Here is a 21,601-nt window from a genome sequence, read left to right as displayed (position 1 = left end):
ACACACACACACACTCTGTCTCTCTCTCACACACACCATCTAGATTAATAAAGCTGTCATTTTTCATTGTTTTCAAATCACCTTTAATATCAGTTGAGTTTAAAGCTTAGGGGAAGGAACACACAGGCAGCACCCATTGGCAATATGTTAGAACATTCTCTACCTAAAAATACAGATAGGTGTTTACAAGTTTTCTTCATTTCGCTGTGACATTCCTCAGCTCTGATGTGCATTTGGCTGCTTTCCTGAATTCACACATCTCTCTGCTCATGTGCTTGTGCATTTTGCAGAAGTGTCACTACCCAAGCTTTGGAAAATAACGAACTCAATCTTCTAAGTGACTTTGCTGAGGCTATGTCTTTATTATGCCCTCCAAAACTTGAGAGTCAAAAATAAAAATTAGAAAAATGAAGCAACTGGTAATGTTTGCTTTTGACTGAAGTCACTGAGTCCAGCTGTATTTTTCCCCACTGAAAAATAGATGAAGACATCCTAACTGGGTTGAGTTTTATTTGGGATTTTTTCCCCTCTCCTTGGCCCGTAGGCTAGCTGATTCACTGATGCACAGTGAAAATGCCAAGAATACGCAAACCTCTCTGGGGTAGAAATTTGTAACAGAAAGGGAATTTCTGGCGGTGTAAAAGCAGGGCTGGAATAATCTCAGACTGTACCCCCAGGCCAGTTTTCATGATACAGTTAAAAACTGGTTGGGCCGCCAGCAGAATCAACTGTTTAAACATCTTGCTGATTGTTTATGGTAGTTGCCCAATAGATGCTTAAAAACATTGGTTTTCATGGACTTCTGGTGGAAACCTCTTATACCCAGCTGATCCTAGGTTATTATTCATATATTTGCTCAGTAGCCAGATCCAAGAATTCATCTGGAAACTCTCAAAGGAGAGAGAAGAGAAAGAGTCTATGATTTTTCAATTCTAGAATCACCATGTCTGAGAAATTTTTCTTGCTCACTCTTTAATGCTCCCCAGAAGGCCCTCTGCTTAATAATCTCACCAGTTTCTTTATATGTCACATATTTCCATTGTCTACTCTAGCCCGCAGTTTAAAATGGGGACATTTTGAAAGGAATGTGCTGCTTTTTGCCGTTTATCCCACTTGCTCTTGCTGAAGTTCAACCTTGAAATGCCTCATCCCATTAGCTATATGTTTCCGGGCATTTCCAGAAGGCATCTCACATATGCTTGAAACAGGTCAGTCAGCTCTCAGGTGACAACTACGAGGTACAACAACCACTTTGGTTCAGGATTAGGAAGCCTGATTATGCCACAGATCTGAACCTTGTTCAGCAATCCAAAACTCCTGCCAGTGAAGCAGATATTTTGATCTCCTCTCCAAAGCTTGTGTTGATCTCTCCATTGGTTTCAAAACTGGAGTGGAAGAAGCATGATTAATCCTAACTATCTCGGCTCTCCAATCTCAACAGCTATGTACTATGATCTTCATAAAGAAACTAAGATTCAGAGAGGTTAAGCAATATGCAAAAATCATCCATTAGTAAGCGGCAGCCCCAGAATTCAAATCCACGCTTTCTAAGTCTTAATCCTGTGCTTGTTTCACAGCTCCTGTAACATTAGATAAGAAGCTTACCCTTGCTCTGCAAGGGTTCATATAAAGATTAGGATACTTCTGCCTATAAAACATGAGATAAAAATATAATGGCCTCATAGACTGAAACGATACACAATTCTAAATAAAAATCAATTCTTTTGTTTTGATATTCAAAGTCACCTACTCTTTATGACCACTACCCTCATTGCAAATGCCCCTATTCTGATGTGCTTTTCCATTAAATAAGATTTGCACTATCATTCTTTGGAGCCTTTGCTCATGCAGACCTTCTCACATTCCCTCTATTTTATTTCTCATTCATCCAATTCTCATTCATGCTTCAGAACCTTGCCTCTAACAACTTTCACCAATTAGCTCAGGTTTTCCTCTGACAGCTATTGTTGTAAACCTCTCAATTTGCATTTATGCATTCTTCATGTTATTTGGGAATTTTGCAAGTGGACATACCATTTTCACATGTCTGGATAGTAATCTCTTGAGATTATGAGTAGTCTTCACTATATATGTAGATATTAAGTGAGCTTATTTATATCAGATATGGGCCATACAATCTCATCACTTATAGATGCTTTTTCACTGTATTGATAGATTAATGCTCCCCTTTAAACATACCTCTAAACTACTCAAACTCTATAAATGTATCTCCATATATCCCTGCAATTCTCTTTTTGAAACTAGAACAAATTAAGGGAATTGTTTCTAAAAATTTGAGCTTGAGGTAGAAAAGAGGAAGATGAAAAAATAATAAGTAATATTTTAAACTTTTTCTTACTCTGTTCTATATTCAGAAAATGTTTTAATGATACAATTTTGACATCAGTAGCAAGACAAATTTCCTTTCTTTTAATCACCAAGTCAAAGAATATTTCCATTGAGCTGGTTTCAATGAACAATGAACTCATATATTTCCATTGACTAACAAAGGAATATTGACATCAAACAAATATATTTAATTATGGATGAATATCAATACATGAGCATGGAGTCCTTAGGAAAATTACAAATGCCGAAGTACTTTGTAGAGTATTGCATAACTGATTTTATCAGCCAGAATAGTGGATGGATCTTATGCTCTAAATATTTAAATTTTGGGGACAACTTAACAAGTTTTCTTTCATGGTCATCATTTTTAGAAATCTTTCTATAACTTAGGGAAGTGTTATAAATAATACAGAGTGGGAATATCCTAGGGAGAAATGAGAATTTCTGATTCTAAGAGGGACAGTAAATAATTTCATCTCATGTACCAAATCTGAGTGGTTGGCAGTGGCTGCCGAGACTTTAGAGTGCTATGTTGATGAGGATTCTGAGTCTGAGGCCAGGCTCTGTCATGTCATGAGTGATTAGTAATGTTTGCAATAAACGCAGAATTGTAAGGGAAAGCACATGTCATATTTTGCCGCTGCTGCTGTATTGCTGAGATTCTGCCATTTTTTTGTTCTTCTTTGGTGTCCAGGAAGGGCTTAGACCCATGAATGTTAACATTATAATGCCACATGGGGACATACAGTAAAAATATATGAAAACCTCCATGTTCTGTGTATGCCCATCCTGGGATATGAATGGTAGTAGATCCTAGGCAGTGTTGTGTGAGTAACCAGATTGCCAAAGTGATGGGGCGAGGGATGGGGAGAAGGCATTTGCTGGTTTCCATGCTGTAAAGACTTTTGCCCTGGCTGATTCCAAGCCACCAATGTGAGGTCATTAAACTCAGAGCTGGAAAGACATGTGTATAGCCCAGGCCAGTATGAGGAGGCTACAGCCAACCAGTAATTATAAGTGAACTTCTAGGGTTCAGGGTGCTGAGTAAACCCTGGGCCATAGAATGGAGGATGGACATAGGGATCCAAGGAAGGACCAGAAGGCCATAGACAGATCAGCTGTGTGCAGCTGGGGAACAGTATCAGCTATAAATCAGAGCTCAGGCCAACATTTCAAAGTTATAACAACATAAGAATCAGTTTCAATGCCACCCTCCAAAAACATACATTTTACCTTATCTACCAATATAACGCATCTTCCAGGTCCATATGCTGAGACAGCATAGTATATCAGTAATGAGCATGTTTTTTGTTTTTGTTTTGTTTTGTTTTTTGAGAGGGAGTTTCGCTTTTGTTGCCCAGGCTGGAGTGCAATGGTATGATCTCAGCTCACCGCAACCTCCACCTCCCGGATTCAAGTGATTCTCCTGCCTCAGCCTCCCGAGTAGCTGGGATTACAGGCATGCGCCAACACACCCAGCTAACTTTGTATTTTTAGTAGAGACAGGGTTTCTCCATGTTGGTCAGGCTGGTCTCAAACTCCCGACCTCAGGTATCTGCCCGCCTCGGCCTCCCAAAGCGCTGGGATTACAGGCATGAGCCACCGCGCCCGGTCCTAAGTGCATGGTTTTTAGAGCCAGACACCATGGGTTTGAATTCTAGCTCCACCATGTATTAAATATTAGCTCCGAAACCTTGAGAAAATTACTTAACCTCTCTGTGCCTCAGTTTTCTCATCTATTAAAATAGGGATATTAATAGTACCATCGGGTCATTTAAAATTAAATGACTTAGTAACTGTAAACCGCATAGAACAACATGTGCATTTGCTGCATGGAGACTGATGCGTAAGTGCATAATAAAGGTACATAAAATGTAGATTTGCAACTTTTATCAAAATGTCATTTTCAGTATATAATTTGCCCTTGAACTTAGGACAGAGGCACAGTATAGCTATGATAAAAATGCTCACTAGTGTAACTGATTAACTCTACATTTATAAGCATAACAATTTCACTTGTCTTTCTATATCATCCCATTTATCTTGGGAAGATAAGTAGGAATAACAATTATAATAGCAAATATACACCATTTTTAAAGTTCCATTTTATAGTAATTTAGATTTTTTACGGCAAATTTAGTAACAAGGCCAAAATTGAGATGTTTTTATTCTTACAGATTTCATTTTACATTGAAAAGTGGCACTGTTTTTCTTATGTTGAAGAGTTTACTGAAGAAACTTCATATCAGAGATTTAGTGTTTTAATCTATAACAGATTGTGCATATAATAAAGGACATTTTTTCCTATTGGAAATCTAAAAAATATATCAATTTCTCCAACATAAATTCATAAAATAAAAATTCTGGCAGTGGTCAAGCTCATTATACCACAGTGATCCTGTTTTCCTCAGCAATAGATTTAACCTTCTAACTTTGTAAATTTCACATTTAGCCAAGTTTTTAGCTAAAACAAGTTGAAACACAGCAGAAAGAACCTTTCCTGCCAGTTCTACTCAGTAGCATGTTAATCAGATTGCAGTAATAAGTATGAAACAATGCATGCAATTAGCAGTGGTTAATTTGAAACTACTTCATGTCAGTTTCTTTCAGAGCAATACGTTAGTAGAGTAATTATTTATTACCCTGAGGACATGATCAATGATATCCTTCCATAATAACGTCTGCAAAAAGAGTAGGCATCTTCATTTGCATAAAAAGGAAGCTATAGAAACTGTTTTTTTTTCAGCTAAATAAAAGCAGAAAACTGTTTCTAAGCTCTTTCCAACCATTTCATTAGTAGTAATAGATAAGCAAATCATTTGTTACACTTCAATATTTTTATGGTAACATAATGGTGAGGGGAAAAAAACAGCATTAATGATTTAAATCCATGAAGACTATCTTTATTGAGAAAGAGGAAAATGACCCATTTCTAAATGTCATTGTCATCATTAATGTGTATGTGCTAGTCCCTTCCACACACATGATAATTCACTAGTTCCTTAGCTGGAGCTTGAGGATAGAATTTATGGCAAGCCCTAAGTGATAGCAAACACGTAGTCTACACAGCTGAGCCATGGTTGGGCAAAGGCAAGAAAAAGATGTCAGTTTAACCAGGTGGCCACAATTAGATGGAGCAGTTAAATAATTGGGAAGGTGATATTAGAGGATACCATTTTGGCTTTCGGAGTCCACTGTGTATTAGGCAAGAAATCTTGTATGTCTTCATATCCAATTAATTCATCTTATTATATAAAATACCCATCTTTCTGAGGAGGACAAGAAAAATATCTCACCTTTGGAAGTAGTTAGTCTGGACAATGGAAGAGAGGAGACTGAAAAATGGAATAGGCTGAAAAGGTCTAGTACAGCAGAAATTGTTAGAAGGATGCACAAGTCTGAGAAGGATCCTCCACATTTTACAACCCCAGGGGCCTCCATTCATTTGGAGAATGGCATTCTACCAGTTGGGCAGTTGACAGCCTGCACATCTACATGTGAGGGACCCAAACTGAGACGATGATTTGGGGCAGAGGTCGAGGTCAAATTTCAAAGTCGGAGGACCGAATGAAAGACACACGCAGGTTTTAGAGTTCAAGTGAGGTAGGGGTCTACAAATTCTATTCAAGCTGTCCTCAGTATTTAGCCATTTGTGGAAGGATTTGTAGCTCTAATAGAGTCAAAGACAAAGCTAAACCGGTGAAATTACCAGTCATATTGTACCTTACGTACAGACAGTCAGCAGAGTATCATGTGTGGAAGAAAGAAATTTTCAAATGTATAAAATGAAAATAGCCGGGCGCGGTGGCTCACGCCTGTAATCCAGCACTTTGGGAGGCAGAGGCAGGCGGATCATCTGAGGTCGGGAGTTCGAGACCAGCCTGACCAACATGGTGAAACCCCATCTCTGCTAAAATACAGAATTAGCTGGGTGTGGTGGTGCATGCCTGTAATCCCAACTATTCGGGAGGCTGAGGCTGGAGAATGGCTTGAACCCAGAAGGCAGAGGTTGTGGTGAGCCGAGATCGTGCCATTGCACTCCATTCTGGGCAACAAGAGCGAAACGATGTCTCAAAAAAGAAAAAGTGAAAATAATAATCTTTAATAAAAATATTTGCTTTTAAAAGTTTTGAAAGGATTACATGAGAATTGTGTACATGGTGGACTTCTATGTTACAACGGCTCAGCTCCTTTTTGTTTTTCCAGGAATAGTGTTCCCTTTCTACGAGAGCCATCCTCCTTCCACACCATCATTTCTGCTGGGTATTGTTATACTTGTATATTACTCAGGCAACTTGATCCTATATTATCAATGTGGGTATGGGAGCTACCTGCCCTGTCAGGCTAGTTTGAATTCCTTTTTGCAATGTTTTGCATTCAAATAGGGAAAGAAAGTAGCATCTGGTGTGGTACCCATGAAATGTAAAATGAAGAGCTGTCAGCAGCAATGTTACCTATCATATGGAGGAAGATGGTCTGCAGTAGGACAGAGGAGAGCTGGCATGGAGAGTAGGAGAGAGAAAGTCCTGATGAAATTCAGTTCCCTATCATTTTATTTTTATTCTTTTAGGAACGGGGTCTTGTTCTGTCATCCAGGCTAGGGTGCAGTAGCATGATTATAGCTCACTGTAACCTCGAGCTCCTGGACTCAAGCAATCCTCCCACCTCAGCTTCCTGAGTAGGTAGGACTACAGGTGCACACTACTATGCCCCGCTATTTTTTTTTTTTTTTTTTGTAGAGATAGGGGTCTTGCTATGCTGCCCAAGCTCTTCTAGAACTTCAAGCAATACTCCCACCTTGGCCTCCCAAAATGCTGGGATTACAGTCATGGCCTGTCTGCTTTGTCGTCTTATACTTGAGGCCCAGTGGAACCCTTGCTCTTCCTGCAGTTTATTTAGTCAACTCTTCTTTCAGTATTGTTATACACTCCAGTGTCCTTTCAATGAATCACCTTCTCTCCTTAAGCTACTTTGAACTAGTTATCTGAGTAAAGCAGAATGCACTATACTCTGCTTAGCATGAAACACATACTAGGTCTAAAGAAAAGAAAAGATGAAGAAGAAAAATAGAAAAAAGAGCAACACATTGAACATAAAATCCTATTAAGCTTATAGATAGTTCTTTGTAGATGAGTATTTAATTGCTTTCTAGTTGTTTCAGTTATATTAATCATGCTTTACTAAATAGTATTTGACTCGTTAAAATAAGATAATATATATTGTATATTAACTTATCTCAAATAATATCCACTACAGTTCCAGCCTAAAAATAGTGAACAAAAAAAAGTAATTAATTGATCTAATAATTTGCTTTTGTCCATTCACTTTTTAACTTTTCTAAGACTCTGGGTTACCATTTAATGCACCAGAAGTAATAACTTCCTAATGATGTGTCAATGATAGACAAGATCTAAGGTACTTTTGGGGAGCCATTACCACTTTGCCATCAGATTTGGCACAATATTTGCATGACTCCGTGTGTTACTAATTTGACAAGAATGGTTTCACTTCATGAAAACCTGAAGCATAAAGTAGAATTTGGGGCAGCTTCTTAGTTTATCCACCAGCCAATAAACTTAGTAAAAGCTAGAGTAATAGCCAAGTCCCAGACATCTAAGGAAAAAGGTCCTGAGAATCAAGTTGTTGAGATTTTTTAGACTTCTCATCCAGTAAATGGGATAAGTACAGTTAGCAGCAATAGTGAAATGTTTCCTATTTGATTTTATTAACTGATAGATATGAATTAATGCATTAAGATATTTGATTGTGTCATAAAATGTGTATATGAGCATCATGATTCAATTTAATGTACCTATTACTGGTTGATGTGCCATTATATTAGGCTAAATTAAAATATTTTATGAAAAAAATTACAATTAAAGACTCAAAATTGATTGCATTCATAACTTAAAAGAAGATATTCTGTTCCATTAATATTTTGAATAATTAAAATAATATATCAGAAAACAATGTGGAAAAATTGAGAGGTAGACAAGGTAAAACAAAGAGAAGTAGATATAAAGTCAAAAATAAAGTTCACTTTCTATGTTAAATCAATATTTTCTCTTTAGCTCAAGTTTTTAAGAATGAAAGAGTAACAAAAGTCACACGGTTAACTGCTTGTCGCAGCAAGTAAGTTTTAGGTCACATTGTCATAAAAGATATGAATATCCCTCCTTTCTTCTTCCAAATTACAAAACAAGTTGATTCCAAATACAGCATTTTAATTTTTTAAAATAATGTTGTCATAGATAATAAGATGATACTTTGAACAGACCATGAGAACTCTCTTAATGCAACACGTGCCTTATGAAGTGTGGCCATTTGTCTAGGACTGAGGGATTTCTGTGTCATGAGACTTTCAGTGTTAATATGAGGACAATCCTCCTGGCAAACTGAGGTAGTTGATCATCCTACATGAGAAATTACTTAGCTTATTTGTAAACATAAGTATCCAGAAGCAGATTTTTTTTTTAATGTTGTGATTTACCCTTGAAGACTTAAATTTTCTTCTCTCTCATTTTAAGTAGATAAAGGCTGATTACTATAAAGATATATGGCATTGACATATTGGGATTTTTTTAAGATTTCTTATTTCTCTTAATTCTAAAGATCAGGAAATATTCTACTTTTCCTACTGGTAGTGTGGTCCATGGACCAAAAGCATCAGCCTGACCTAGGAGTTTATGAACAGTTCATAACAATAAAATTAAACCCAGGCATACTGAGAACACAGAATCTATATTACTAACAAATTCCCAGCTGATTCATATATGCAGTAAAGTTTAAGAGGCACTGATCTAAATTCTTTTAAGAATTTTCTAAATGGACTCCAATTTTTCTCTATTGTCAACTCTTTTGAATTCCTGTCTAGTCCACTACAAAGCCAATACAGCCTCATTAGCTCAGCTGCGATTAATTTGAGATGTGTAATCATTTGACCTGGGTGGGACTGACAATTTTGCCCTGCAACCCTTGCCCTACATATGAAAAGGAGTTGTCTAAGTTAAGAGGGCAGAGTTGGAAAAACCTACCTTTTTAACTTGTTAACAAATTAATTATTTGCAAAGTATTGAATGCTATCTGGAAATTAAAATAGTCCTAACAGGACCTTTATTTGAAAACTTTTTGTTTGCAGGCAATTCAAATTAGTGAAAGAAAGAAAACTATATGGGATTCAAAAATATTTACACAGCCATCCCCCAGTTGACCTGATGTTGTGAAGTTTGATTGAACATTTTAGCAACTCTTGTCTAATTAGTTAAGCTCATTTAACCTACTTTCCTGGTACATTATACTGCAAAATTGAGTCTACTTCTTGGAAGAAGCCATACTCTTTTAGGTCTCCATGTTTTCTTTGCCTTTTTGTTTTCTAATTAGGAATCCCCTCCCCACCATCCTCAAACCCCGTACCTGTTTTCTGACTGGAAAACTCATACTCATCCTTTAAATGTCACTTTAAATGCTATTTCCTATGTAATCAATCATCCAGGTTTAGGTTCTCCCCTAGTGTGTCACTCTCTTTCTGTCTTTGAACAACTTTTAACATTTATTACATTGAATTATTAAGGTTTGTATGTGAGAGATCCTCCAAATGGACTATTGAGTCCAGCAGGCAAATTACCTTTATAGGCTTAACAATCAACTCCGACTATGGGCTTAATAGATATTTGTTGAATGCCTGAATGAATGAGAAACTGAGTGAATGAATGAATATGTTTTAAATGATGAAAGCTCACTGAGAATGAACATTTTGAATGTTCTTATATATTTATTTCAATGAATTCTTACTGTCCTAGAAGAACCAGAAGAGAGAGGAGATACAGACATGTGTGTCTAGAAATCTGATGCAGGTCCATCATTTCAGTACACATAAACATCTTATGGAAGCTGAAACTGAAGTAACTGATGCTTTTTGCATTATTTCTTCAAAGTTTGCTTTGTTTAAAAAGTCAGCCCATTTGTACCACAAGGCAGATTGTTCTATGGTTTGCTCCAATTTCCACTAGTCCTGTGCTATGATGACTGGGCACACACTGGCTTGGTCTTTCCAGTCTCACTGTAAGAAGATAGAACTTTAATCTCCTAATGCATTACCTGAATGAAGACTGGCGATTGAGATTTGTCGACATTGGCAAAAATGCCATTTAAAGTTTACAAAGAGCTATGAACTTCAAGGATGAAGACTGAAATTTCATTTTAAAGTAAATTACACTTTTGGAGAAGATTAATGCAAATCGTTAGATGCGAATTTAAGTCAAATGCTTGCCCATAGTTTTTGGAAAATACCTACCTATATGTATGTCTTAAAATTAGCAAAAAAGCACCATTCCGGATCAAGAAGTGTACTGTTTTATTTAGGAATCTAAATTAACTATATCTTAGTGTACTTACACACTTGCGGATTTGGGAGCAGGGACTGAATCTCAAATGTCTTCAGAGAGAAGGCTGATAAAGTAAATGAGTGAAATGAGCCAGGTGGAGCTTGAGGTAACCCAAGAGTTTATGCTTTGTTGAAGGGGTAACATTTACTCTGTCTCAACAGATTATGATCATGCAGAAATATGACTTTAAGATTGCCATATATTTTAGTTTTTCAAAAGAAGCTAATGTTCTAGACATTTATACAAAATATCCCATCATTAAAAGGTTGGCAAGTAATTCATAATTTTAAACCTATGTGAGTTAAATAGAATATGTCTGCTGAGTGGATATGGCTCACAAACTAACAGTGTATACCCTTTGTTATGGAGGAATGTCTCTTTGAAATCTGAATTTAGACTGTTCTGACTCCATAAATAATTGGATGACCTTGCATGATAGAATGTGTTCTGTGAGTAGGTCTTTCCTAGTTGTAATGCGTAGTTGGAAAAGACTGCAGAAGGGTCGTGTAGACTCTGTCTGGAAAGAAACTAGTCAAGGATAAATACAGTGCAATCTGAAATGGATGGGTGATATGTTATCCAAGGTAATTAGTTAAAAATAAATAATCCACACTTCAAAAAATGTATTTCAAGACTCCAGTAATAGTTCCTCTGGGGACATCAAAGTCTGTGTGGGTGTTTCCCCTATGGAAAATAGTTGCTTTAAGTATGGCCACTTTTAATAGGTGATGAAAGTTTCTCTACACCACACTTCACATCCATCATCCCTGAGTCTTGTTTAAAGTTATAGCATGATCTATTTTGTGCTATGGAAAATTTAAAAGGACCTATACCAAGTTTTAGGAAGAATAACTAGTGAAAGAGCTGTCTTCTTTCCCTAAGACCATATTGGAAATTCCAGCATTAGCTATCAGTGAAGAACTGTTGTACCCAGTAATAGAAATCTATTAATAGTAGGCCATAGCAAAGGCAGCAGCAAAACACAGCAATAAAAGGCAAGGGAACCCAATATAAAGAGTTTCCATGAATAAGCACACTGGGAAATCTCCCTAACCCCCAGATAACTGGGCATATATTGGCAATCTAATTTCTGGCAATAAAGCTTAAAGGGGAGTAATGCCATAATCATATGTATTTTAAAAATTGTTTCTTGTATTATACTTTTAGGATGATGAGGCTTAAAATATATAGGTTACACTCTACAACATAAATATTTCATAATATAATGCTCTGAATTTTGTGAAACTCAATTAACAATTTTATACATCTGCAATCTAACGTTGGTATTTACTAATATCAGCATCACTGCTGTCAATTTTACAAGAATAAAGTATAAAATATGTGGCTTGTCGCCCATGTTTGCTTTTTGCTCAATTCATTGGTGCTATTCTTATAGCTTAGCACTCTGATAAACCCAAAACATTCCTTCTTCTCCTTGCCCTTCCAGAACCTCCTCTATATCACCCCATATGCAAATCTACAAGATCACTTCACTAAAATAAACTGAATGAATGTTATAAGCTATATGAATAGCAAGATATAATATAGAATCTGTCCAAATTAAATGATTTATTTCAAGATGTTGGCATCATCATCTTTTGCTTCTTAATAATCATAATATCCTTACAAAAGAAATCATCACAAAATGGGCACAAATACAGGATTTATATTTTGTTTTTAAAGATCATCTCTGTTTATTGCAAAGCACTCACTCTTCCAAGATCTTCCACTGCCTTGTTTCTCTAGCTCTTCTGCAGATAGTCATTCTGTCTTCCATTCCAGTGTATCAAAAGAAACTTGAACACTATTTCTTACATTTTCATAATTTCATAATACAAAACATTTCTTAGACTGATTGAAATGACTCAAACAGACAAAGAAGAATTGGATGACCATGATTTTTAATGCTTTCTCATACATCCACTTGGTCAGAATACAATTTGACCAACGGACTCTTACACATATGCATGAATTTCTGCTATATTAAAAAATCTGTACAAGAGGCAGTGTGGGATATTAACTCAACTTCTTTTTAAATCTTATTGTCTTTGTCTATATTGTTTTGTTATCTATTCTAATAGAAGATAAATAAGCATCTCCAAGTTGTTATTCAATTAATTATTGTCCATTTTCATATCTTTAGAGAAATTCACTTTTGATGGCACTTTACTGAGAAGCAGTATATGGCTTTGGAAGAGGGAAGCCAGGAGGAACAGTCAACAATACTAGAGGGCTTTACCCCTTTAGAAAATGAGTAGGACAGGGAAAGACACATTCATTTCAGCTTGGATCATTACCACACTGGTTCTGTTCCTCTGTTTCTAGGTGATAGAAACAATTAAAATGGAAATCTGGTTCAAAGGAGATAAAGAAGAATAGGTCATTGCCCATCACTCTGAATATCCAGACACTAGTTCAGCGTGACTCATCTGTCCACACTGTGAAACCAGTCTGGAGGGCTGAAGTTCTCACATATCTATAAATGATCATTTGTTTTATACTGAAAGCCTAGTATTATATCAGCTGTATTAATTACCACCCAAATTAAAGTTTAAATATTATTCTGTTTTCATTTTGATTGGGGGAGGGATGGCTGTGGGGTTTCTTTCTATTCTAGCAATGAGGAAAGACCAAGGTGACTTTGGAGAGGAAGTTGCCTTGTGATACTATCATTATCAGTAATTAGCCACAGTTAGTAAGCTTCTATTAATCAAATCCACATCTGGAAAGACTTTAACTAATTCTGTGAGATGAACAGTGTTTGCAAAATTTAAAGCATGGAAGGTAACATTGCATAATTTTGCAAGCCAACGCAGGGCAGAAAAGAGAAAAAACTATCATTAAAGCATAAATAACCTTGTTTAATTAAGCCTATTATCTATAAAATTATATATAACATTTATATACGTACATAGTATAATTATAACTATTCCCTTTAACAAAATTGGAAACTCAAAATAAAAAATAAACTTCTACATATATCCCTCTCATATATTAGTTAATGAGATGCTATAGCAAATGTCTAAGCATGTTGTAAATAAACAGGCAAAGGTAAAAATCTTAATTTTAAGGGACTATGAGTGTAAATCCTTGGCATTTCTAGGCATGAGGGGAAATGTCCAAATTCTAAGGAAGAATGTAAGGGGTGAAGATGTGATATTACTATCCCTTTCCTCTGCCCTAGGAAAGGAGAGATGAAATATAAAGAGGGGGTTGGGCAGCACCTACTCTCCTGTACCTTTAGCCAAGTGTTCTGGGGACACCAGAGAGGTACCAATCCATTCCAGAAAAAAAAAAAAAAAAAAAAAAAAAAAAGTCTAAAGCTTGGAATTTTTACTTTCAAACACAGAGCAATTTTATCCCTGAAAAAAATCTCCCCATTTGACTCATCTTAATATTAGCCAACTTCACAACCCACGTGTACTAGTCAGGGTTCTCTTAAGGGAACAGAATTAATAGGATATATGTATATATGAAGGGGAGTTTATTAAGAATTGACTCACACAATCACAAAGTGAAGTCCCACGATAGGCCATCTACAAACTGAGGAGCAAGGAAGCCAGTCCGAGTCCCAAACCTCAAGAGCAGGGAAGCCAACTGTGCAGCCCTCAGTCTATGGCCAAAGGCCCGAGAGCCCCTGGCAAACTACTGGTGTAACTCCAAGAGTCCAAAAGTTGAAGAACTTGGAGTCTGATGTTCGACGGCAGGAAGCATCCAGTGTAGGTGAAAGATGAAGACCAGAAGACTCAGCAAGTCAGCTCCTTCCACCTTTTTCTGCCTGCTTTATTCTAGCCACAATGGCAGATGATTAGATGGTGACCACCCACACTGAGGGTGGGTCTGCCTCTCCCAGTTCACTGACTCAAATGTTTATCTCCTTTGGTAACACCCTTACAGACACACCCAGGAACACTACTTTGTATCCTTCAATTAAATCAAGTTGACACTCAATATTAACCATCATACCATGTTTTATTTAATTTTACTACCTCCTAATCCAAGACTTCCAAGAAACTATATTTATACCTAAATTAGCACAGCACCTACTGTATCTGCTTCCTGGTTTAGATGTAATGAAAAGAGCATAAAGTCTTGAGCCTACCATTTTCTAGTCAGGGAATATTGGGCAATTAATTAAACCTCACTGAGTCCTGTTTTTCTCTTCTACATTTTTTTGCAAAAGTCAAATCATTTTCTGCTTTCTAAATTGCTCTACGAAGGAAAAATAGTAATATTCTCACAAAATAGATACTGCGGGATGATTGTATTTGCTTACATATTTTTTCTTTTATTGTTCTTTTTTCCTTCTGACTCTATCTGAAACTTGCCTCTTTCCCTAAGACATTCTTTTCATCAGAGCATTGTCTCCTTCACTTTTTTTTTGTCACCATGTCCATGGAGGTATGGCAGATGTCTTCCTTGCTTCTTATAGCTACTTTCAGATTACTGTCTTCCCCTACTCCCTGAAATCCCTGGATTTTAAGCTTATACAATCAGAATATATCACTCCTATCCTTCCTAATACATTTGCAGCACCTTGGTCCACTTGCCTTCATTCTGTAAAAATTTTAGTCCCCTATTCACTGTCATTTCTCTTAAATATTGCAGCTCTACAATCTTTGATTATTTTAAGATTCATAAAATCAATCTTTTCAATAACTTGTCCCTTCATTTATAAGTCAAATATTTGTTGAGTGCCTCAAATTTGTCAGGCCCTAATTTCAAGGTGGGAGATAGAGCAGGAAAGCAAAAAAAAAAAAATCACTGCTTTTAAGGAAATGGCATTCAAGTGGAGGAGATAGATAATAAATAAAACCAAAAAGTAAAAATATATAGTATTTCAGATAATGATAAGGGCTGAGAAACATAGCTATGTAATGTATATGTTTGGGGGCGGGGTGATGGGGGTTTGAAATTTTAAGAGTGGTCAGAAAAAGTATCACTAAGAAGATGACTTCTGAATAAGGATATGAGGGAATTCAAAATACAAAGCCTTTTCAGCTTCTTGACCTTCTCCCCTCTAATAGTCTGTTGCCTACCCTACCTCAGCAGTATGTCCCCATAGACACAACTTATATCTTCTCAATACCAAGAAATGTACCCTTCCGTTCTCTCAGTTCCAAGCCTGCCACTCTGTGATCACCACCCCTATCATTCCAACCCCTACCTTTGCGCATTCTAGCTCATACAGTCCTTCAGTCCCACTGGATCTAGGGTTAGTTAGTTGTCTTACCAACTTTTTATTATTTCTCATCCCTCCTTTTGTTTTTACTTCCTTCCTTAGTTAGTTGGTATTAATGGCCCCACTACTAAAATCACTTTCTTGTATATAATATTAAGCCTCAACTGCCCTGCCTACTCCCTTTATTGTGCCCACTTGGCAGAATCCCAATCTTGATTAATCTACTCAATCTTGCATCTCAACAGCTAAATGTGATAATTACCTCATACATAATTCAATCTCCTCAAACCTGTAATAGTTTCTCTGACTCCCTCAAACTCAATTGAGGATTATGTGTCTCACGTTTCTGAGAAACTTAATTTCTGCATATTTCCAACATTACATTTACCAACCAACTCAAATACAGCTAATATACTCTGCCTTGTTGCTTCTCAGCAAGAATAAACTGTCCATGACTTATTTATTTATTATTTATCTATTTATTTTTTTGAGATGGAGTTTCGCTCTCGTTCTGGTTAGAGTGCACTGGCGTGATCTTGGCTCACTGCAACCTCCGCCTCCCAGGTTCAAGCGATTCTTCTGCCTCAGCCTCCCAAGTAGGTGGGATTCCAGGTGCATGCCACCACACCCAGCTAATTTTTTGTATTTTTAGTAGAGATGGGGTTTCATCATGTTGGCCAGGCTAGTCTCAAACTCTTGACCTCAGGTGATCCACCTGCCGCAGCCTTCCAAAGTGCAGGGATTACAGGCGTGAGCCACCAGGTACAGCCCATGACTTTCTTTAGGATGAACTCCTCCTTTAATAGACATAAATTATTCTCTAATCACATTAAATCCCTCATTTTACTAAATCCCCCATCAGCACACAAACATACTATAATATTTTATATCAAGAGAGAGTCAGGCCTCTGAGCCCAAGCCAAGCCATCGCATCCCCTGTGACTTGCACATATACGCCCAGATGGCCTGAAGTAACTGAAGAATCACAAAAGAAGTGAATATGCCCTCCCCACCTTAACTGATGACATTCTACCACAAAAGAAGTGTAAATGGCCGGTCCTTGCCTTAAGTGATGACATTACCTTGTGAAAGTCCTTTTCCTGGCTCATCCTGGCTCAGAAAGCACCCCCACTGAGCACCTTGCGACCCCCACTCCTGCCCGCCAGAGAACAAACCCCCCTTTGACTGTAATTTTCCTTTACCTACCCAAATCCTATAAAAAGACCCCACCTGTATCTCCCTTTGCTGACTCTCTTTTCGGACTCAGCCCGCCTGCCCCCAGGTGAAATAAACAGCCATGTTGCTCACACAAAGCCTGTTTGGTGGTCTCTTCACACGGACGTGCATGAAATTTGGTGCCGTGACTCGGATCTGGGGACCTCCCTTGGGAGCTCAATCCCTTGTACTCCTGTTCTTTGCTCTGTGAGAAAGATCCACCTATGACCGCAGGTCCTCAGACCGACCAGCCCAAGGAACATCTCACCAATTTTAAATCAGGTAAGCGGCCTCTTCTTACTCTCTTCTCCAACCTCTTTCACTGTCCCTCAACCACTTTCTCCTTTCCACTCTTCAATCTCTCTCTTCTCTTAATTTCAATTCCTTTCATTTTCTGGTAGAGACAAAGGAGACACGTTTTATCCGTGGACCCAAAACTCCGGTGCTGGTCACGGACTGGGAAGGCAGGCTTCCCTTGGTGTTTAATCATTGCAGGGACGCCTCTCTGATTATACACTGACGTTTCAAGGGTGTCAGACCACGCAGGGACGCCTGTCTTGGTCCTTCACCCTTAGCGGCAAGTCCCGCTTTGCTGGGGGAGGGGCAAGTACCCCTCAACCCCTTCTCCTTCACCCTTAGTGGCAAGTCCCACTTTTCTATGGGGCAAGAACCCCCAATCCCTTATTTCCACGCCCCAACCTCTTATCTCTATGCCCCAATCCCTTATTTCTGCACCCTGACCTCTTATCTCTGTGCCCCAATCCCTTATTTCCATGCCCCAACCTCATATCTCTGCACCCCAATCCCTTATTTCCATGCCCCGACCTCTTATCTCTGTGCCCCAACCCCTTTTCCCACTTTTCTGGAAGGTAAGAACCCCTGAACCCCTTCCCTCCATTTCTCTACTCTCTTTTCTCTAGGCTTGCTTCCTTCACTATGGGCAACCTTCCACCCTCCATTCCTCCTCCTACTCCCTTGGCCTGTGTTCTCAAAAACTTAAAACCTCTTCAACTCACACCTGACCTAAAACCTAAATGCCTTATTTTCTTCTGCAATGCCGCTTGACCCCAATACAAACTCAACAGTAGTTCCAAATAGCCAGAAAATGGCACTTTGAATTTTTCCATCCTGCAAGATCTAAATAATTCTTGTCGTAAAATAGGCAAACGGTCTGAGGTGGCTGACGTCCAGGCATTCTTTTACACATTAGTCCCTTCCTAGTCTCTGTGCCCAGTGCAACTCGCCCCAAATCTCCCTTCTTTCCCTCCCGCCTGTCACCTCAGTACCAACCCCAAGCATCGCTGAGTCCTTCTAATCTTCCTTTTCTACAGACCCATCTGACCTCTCCCTTCCTCCCCAGGCTGCTCCTCGCCAGGCCGAGCTAGGTCCCAATTCTTCCTCAGCCTCTGCTTCTCCACCCTATAATCTTTTTATCACCTCCCCTCCTCACACCTGGTCTGGCTTACAGTTTCGTTCCATGACTAGCCCTCCCCCACCTGCCCAGCAGTTTACTCTTAAAAAGGTGGCTGGAGCTAAAGGCATAGAGTCAAGGTTAATGCTCCTTTTTCTTTATCCCAAATCAGAAGTGTTTAGGCTCTTTTTCATCAAATATAAAAATCCAGCCCAGTTCATGACTTGTTTGGCAGCAACCCTGAGACATTTTACAGCCCTAGACTCTAAAAGGCAAAAGGCCGTCTCATCCTCAAAATACATTTTATTACCCAATCTGCTCCCGACATTAAATAAAACTCCAAAAATTAAATTCCCGCCCTCAAACCCCACAACAGGATTTAATTAACCTCGCCTTCAGGCGTACAATAATAGAAAAAAGTTGCAATTCCTTGCCTCCACTGTGAGACAAACCCCAGCCACATCTCCAGCACACAAGAACTTCCAAACACCTGAACCGCAGCTGCCAGGGGTTCCTCCAGAACCTCCTCCCACAGGAGCTTGCTACACGTGCCGGAAATCTGGCCACTGGGCCAAGGAATGCCCGCAGCCTGGGATTCCTCCTAAGCCACGTCCCATCTCTGTGGGACCCCACTGAAAATCACACTGTTCAACTCACCTGGCAGCCACTCCCAGAGGCCCTGGAACTCTGGCCCAAGGCTCTCTGACTGACTCCTTCCCAGATCTTCTCGGCTTAGCGGCTGAAGACTGACACTGCCCGATAGCCTCGGAAGCCCCCTAGACCATCACGGACGCCAAGCTTCGGGTAACTCTCACAGTGGAAGGTAAGCCCGTCCCCTTCTTAATCAATACGGAGGCTACTCACTCCACATTACCTTCTTTTCAAGGGCCTGTTTCCCTTGCCTCCATAACTGTTGTGGGTATTGACGGCCAGGCTTCTAAACCTCTTAAAACTCCCCAACTCTGGTGCTAACTTAGACAATACTCTTTTAAGCACTCCTTTTTAGTTATCCCCACCTGCCCAGTTCCCTTATTAGGCTGAGACACTTTAACTAAATTATCTGCTTCCCTGACTATTCCTGGACTACAGCTATATCTCATTGCCACCCTTCTTCCCAATCCAAAGCCTCCTTTGCGTCCTGCTCTTGTATCCCCCCACCTTAACCCACAAGTATAAGATACCTCTACTCCCTCCTTGACGACCAATCATGCACCCCTTACCATCTCATTAAAAGCTAATCACCCTTACCCCACTCAATGCCAATATCCCATCCCGCAGCACACTTTAAAAAGATTAAAGCCTGTTATCACTCCCCTGCTACAGCATGGCCTTTTAAAGCCTATAAACTCTCCTTACAATTCCCCCATTTTACCTGTCCTAAAACCAGACAAGCCTTACAAGTTAGTTCAGGATCTGCGCCTTATCAACCAAATTGTTTTGCCTATCCACCCCGTGGTGCCAAACCCATATACTCTCCTATCCTCAATACCTGCCTCTACAACCCATTATTCTGTTCTAGATCTCAAACATGCTTTCTTTACTATTCCTTTGCACCCTTAATCCCAGCCTCTCTTTGCTTTCACTTGGACTGACCCTGACACCCATCAAGCTCAGCAAATTACCTAGGCTGTACTGCCGCAAAGCTTCACAGACAGCCCCCATTACTTCAATCAAGCCCAAATTTCTTCCTCAACTGTTACCTATCTTGGCATAATTCTCATAAAAACACACGTGCTCTCCCTGCCAATCGTGTCTGACTGATCTCTCAAACCCAAGCACCTTCTACAAAACAACAACTCCTTTCCTTCCTAGGCATGGTTAGCGTGGTCAGAATTCTTACACAAGAGCCAGGACCACACCCTGTAGCCTTTCTGTCCAGACAACTTGACCTTACTGTTTTAGCCTAGCCCTCATGTCTGCGTGCAGCGGCTGCCGCTGCTTTAATACTTTTAGAGGCCCTCAAAATCACAAACTATGCTCAACTCACTCTACAGTTCTCATAACTTCCAAAATCTATTTTCTTCCTCATACCTGACACATATACTTTCTGCTTCCTGGCTCCTTCAGCTGTACTCACTCTTTGTTGAGTCTCCCACAATCACCGTTGTTCCTGGCCCAGACTTCAATCCGGCCTCCCACATTATTCCTGATACCACACCTGACCCCCATGACTGTATCTTTCTGATCCACCTGACATTCACCCCATTTCCCCAAATTTCCTTCTTTCCTGTTCCTCACCCTGATCACGCTTGATTTATTGATGGCGGTTCCACCAGGCCTAATCGCCACACACCAGCAAAGGCAGGTTATACTATAATACAAGGCACTAGCCCATCTCTTAGAACCTCTCATTTCCTTTCCATCATGGAAATCTATCCTCAAGGAAATAACTTCTCAGTGTTCCATCTGCTATTCTACTACTCCTCAGGGATTCTTCAGGCCCCCTCCCTTCCCTACACATCAAGCTCCAGGATTTGCCCCACCCAGGACTGGCAAATTAGCTTTACTCAACATGCCCTGAGTCAGATAACTAAAATACATCTTAGTCTAAGTAGACACTTTCACTGGATAGGTAGAGGCCTTTCCTACAGGGTCTGAGAAGGCCACTGCAGTCATTTCTTCCGTTCTGTCAGACACAATTCCTCAGTTTAGCTTTCCCACCTCAATACAGTCTGATAACAGATGAGCCTTTATTAGTCAAATCAGCCAAGCAGTTTTTCAGGCTGTTAGTATTCAGTGAAACCTTTATATCCCTTACGGTCCTCCGTCTTCAAGAAAAGTAGAATGGGCTGAAGGTCTTTTAAAAACACACCTCACCAAGCTCAGCCACCAAAAAGGACTGGACAATACTTTTATCACTTTCCCTTCTCAGAATTCAGGCCTGTCCTCAGAATGCTACAGGATACAGCCCATTTAAGCTCCTGTATAGAAGACGCTCCTTTTTATTAGGCCCCAGTCTCATTCCAGACACCAGACCAACTTGGACTGTGCCCCAGAAAACTTGTCATCCCTACCATCTTCTGTCTAGTCATACTCCTATTCACCGTACTCAACTACTCA

The 21,601-nt window shown here is 39.2% G+C and overlaps 1 long non-coding RNA gene across 2 annotated transcripts in view; it reads right to left on the bottom strand.

Moving 5' to 3' along the window:
• Positions 1-21,601, bottom strand: part of LOC101130479 (uncharacterized) — a 93,052-nt gene that overhangs the window by 10,943 nt on the left and 60,508 nt on the right. The gene's annotated exons all lie outside the window — the stretch shown is intronic.

This window comes from Gorilla gorilla, chromosome 3, assembly GCF_029281585.2.
Source record: "Gorilla gorilla gorilla isolate KB3781 chromosome 3, NHGRI_mGorGor1-v2.1_pri, whole genome shotgun sequence".
NCBI lineage: Eukaryota > Metazoa > Chordata > Mammalia > Primates > Hominidae > Gorilla > Gorilla gorilla.
The sequence above is the reverse complement of the archived record's forward strand: the minus strand, read 5'-3'. Positions and strand labels throughout refer to the sequence as shown.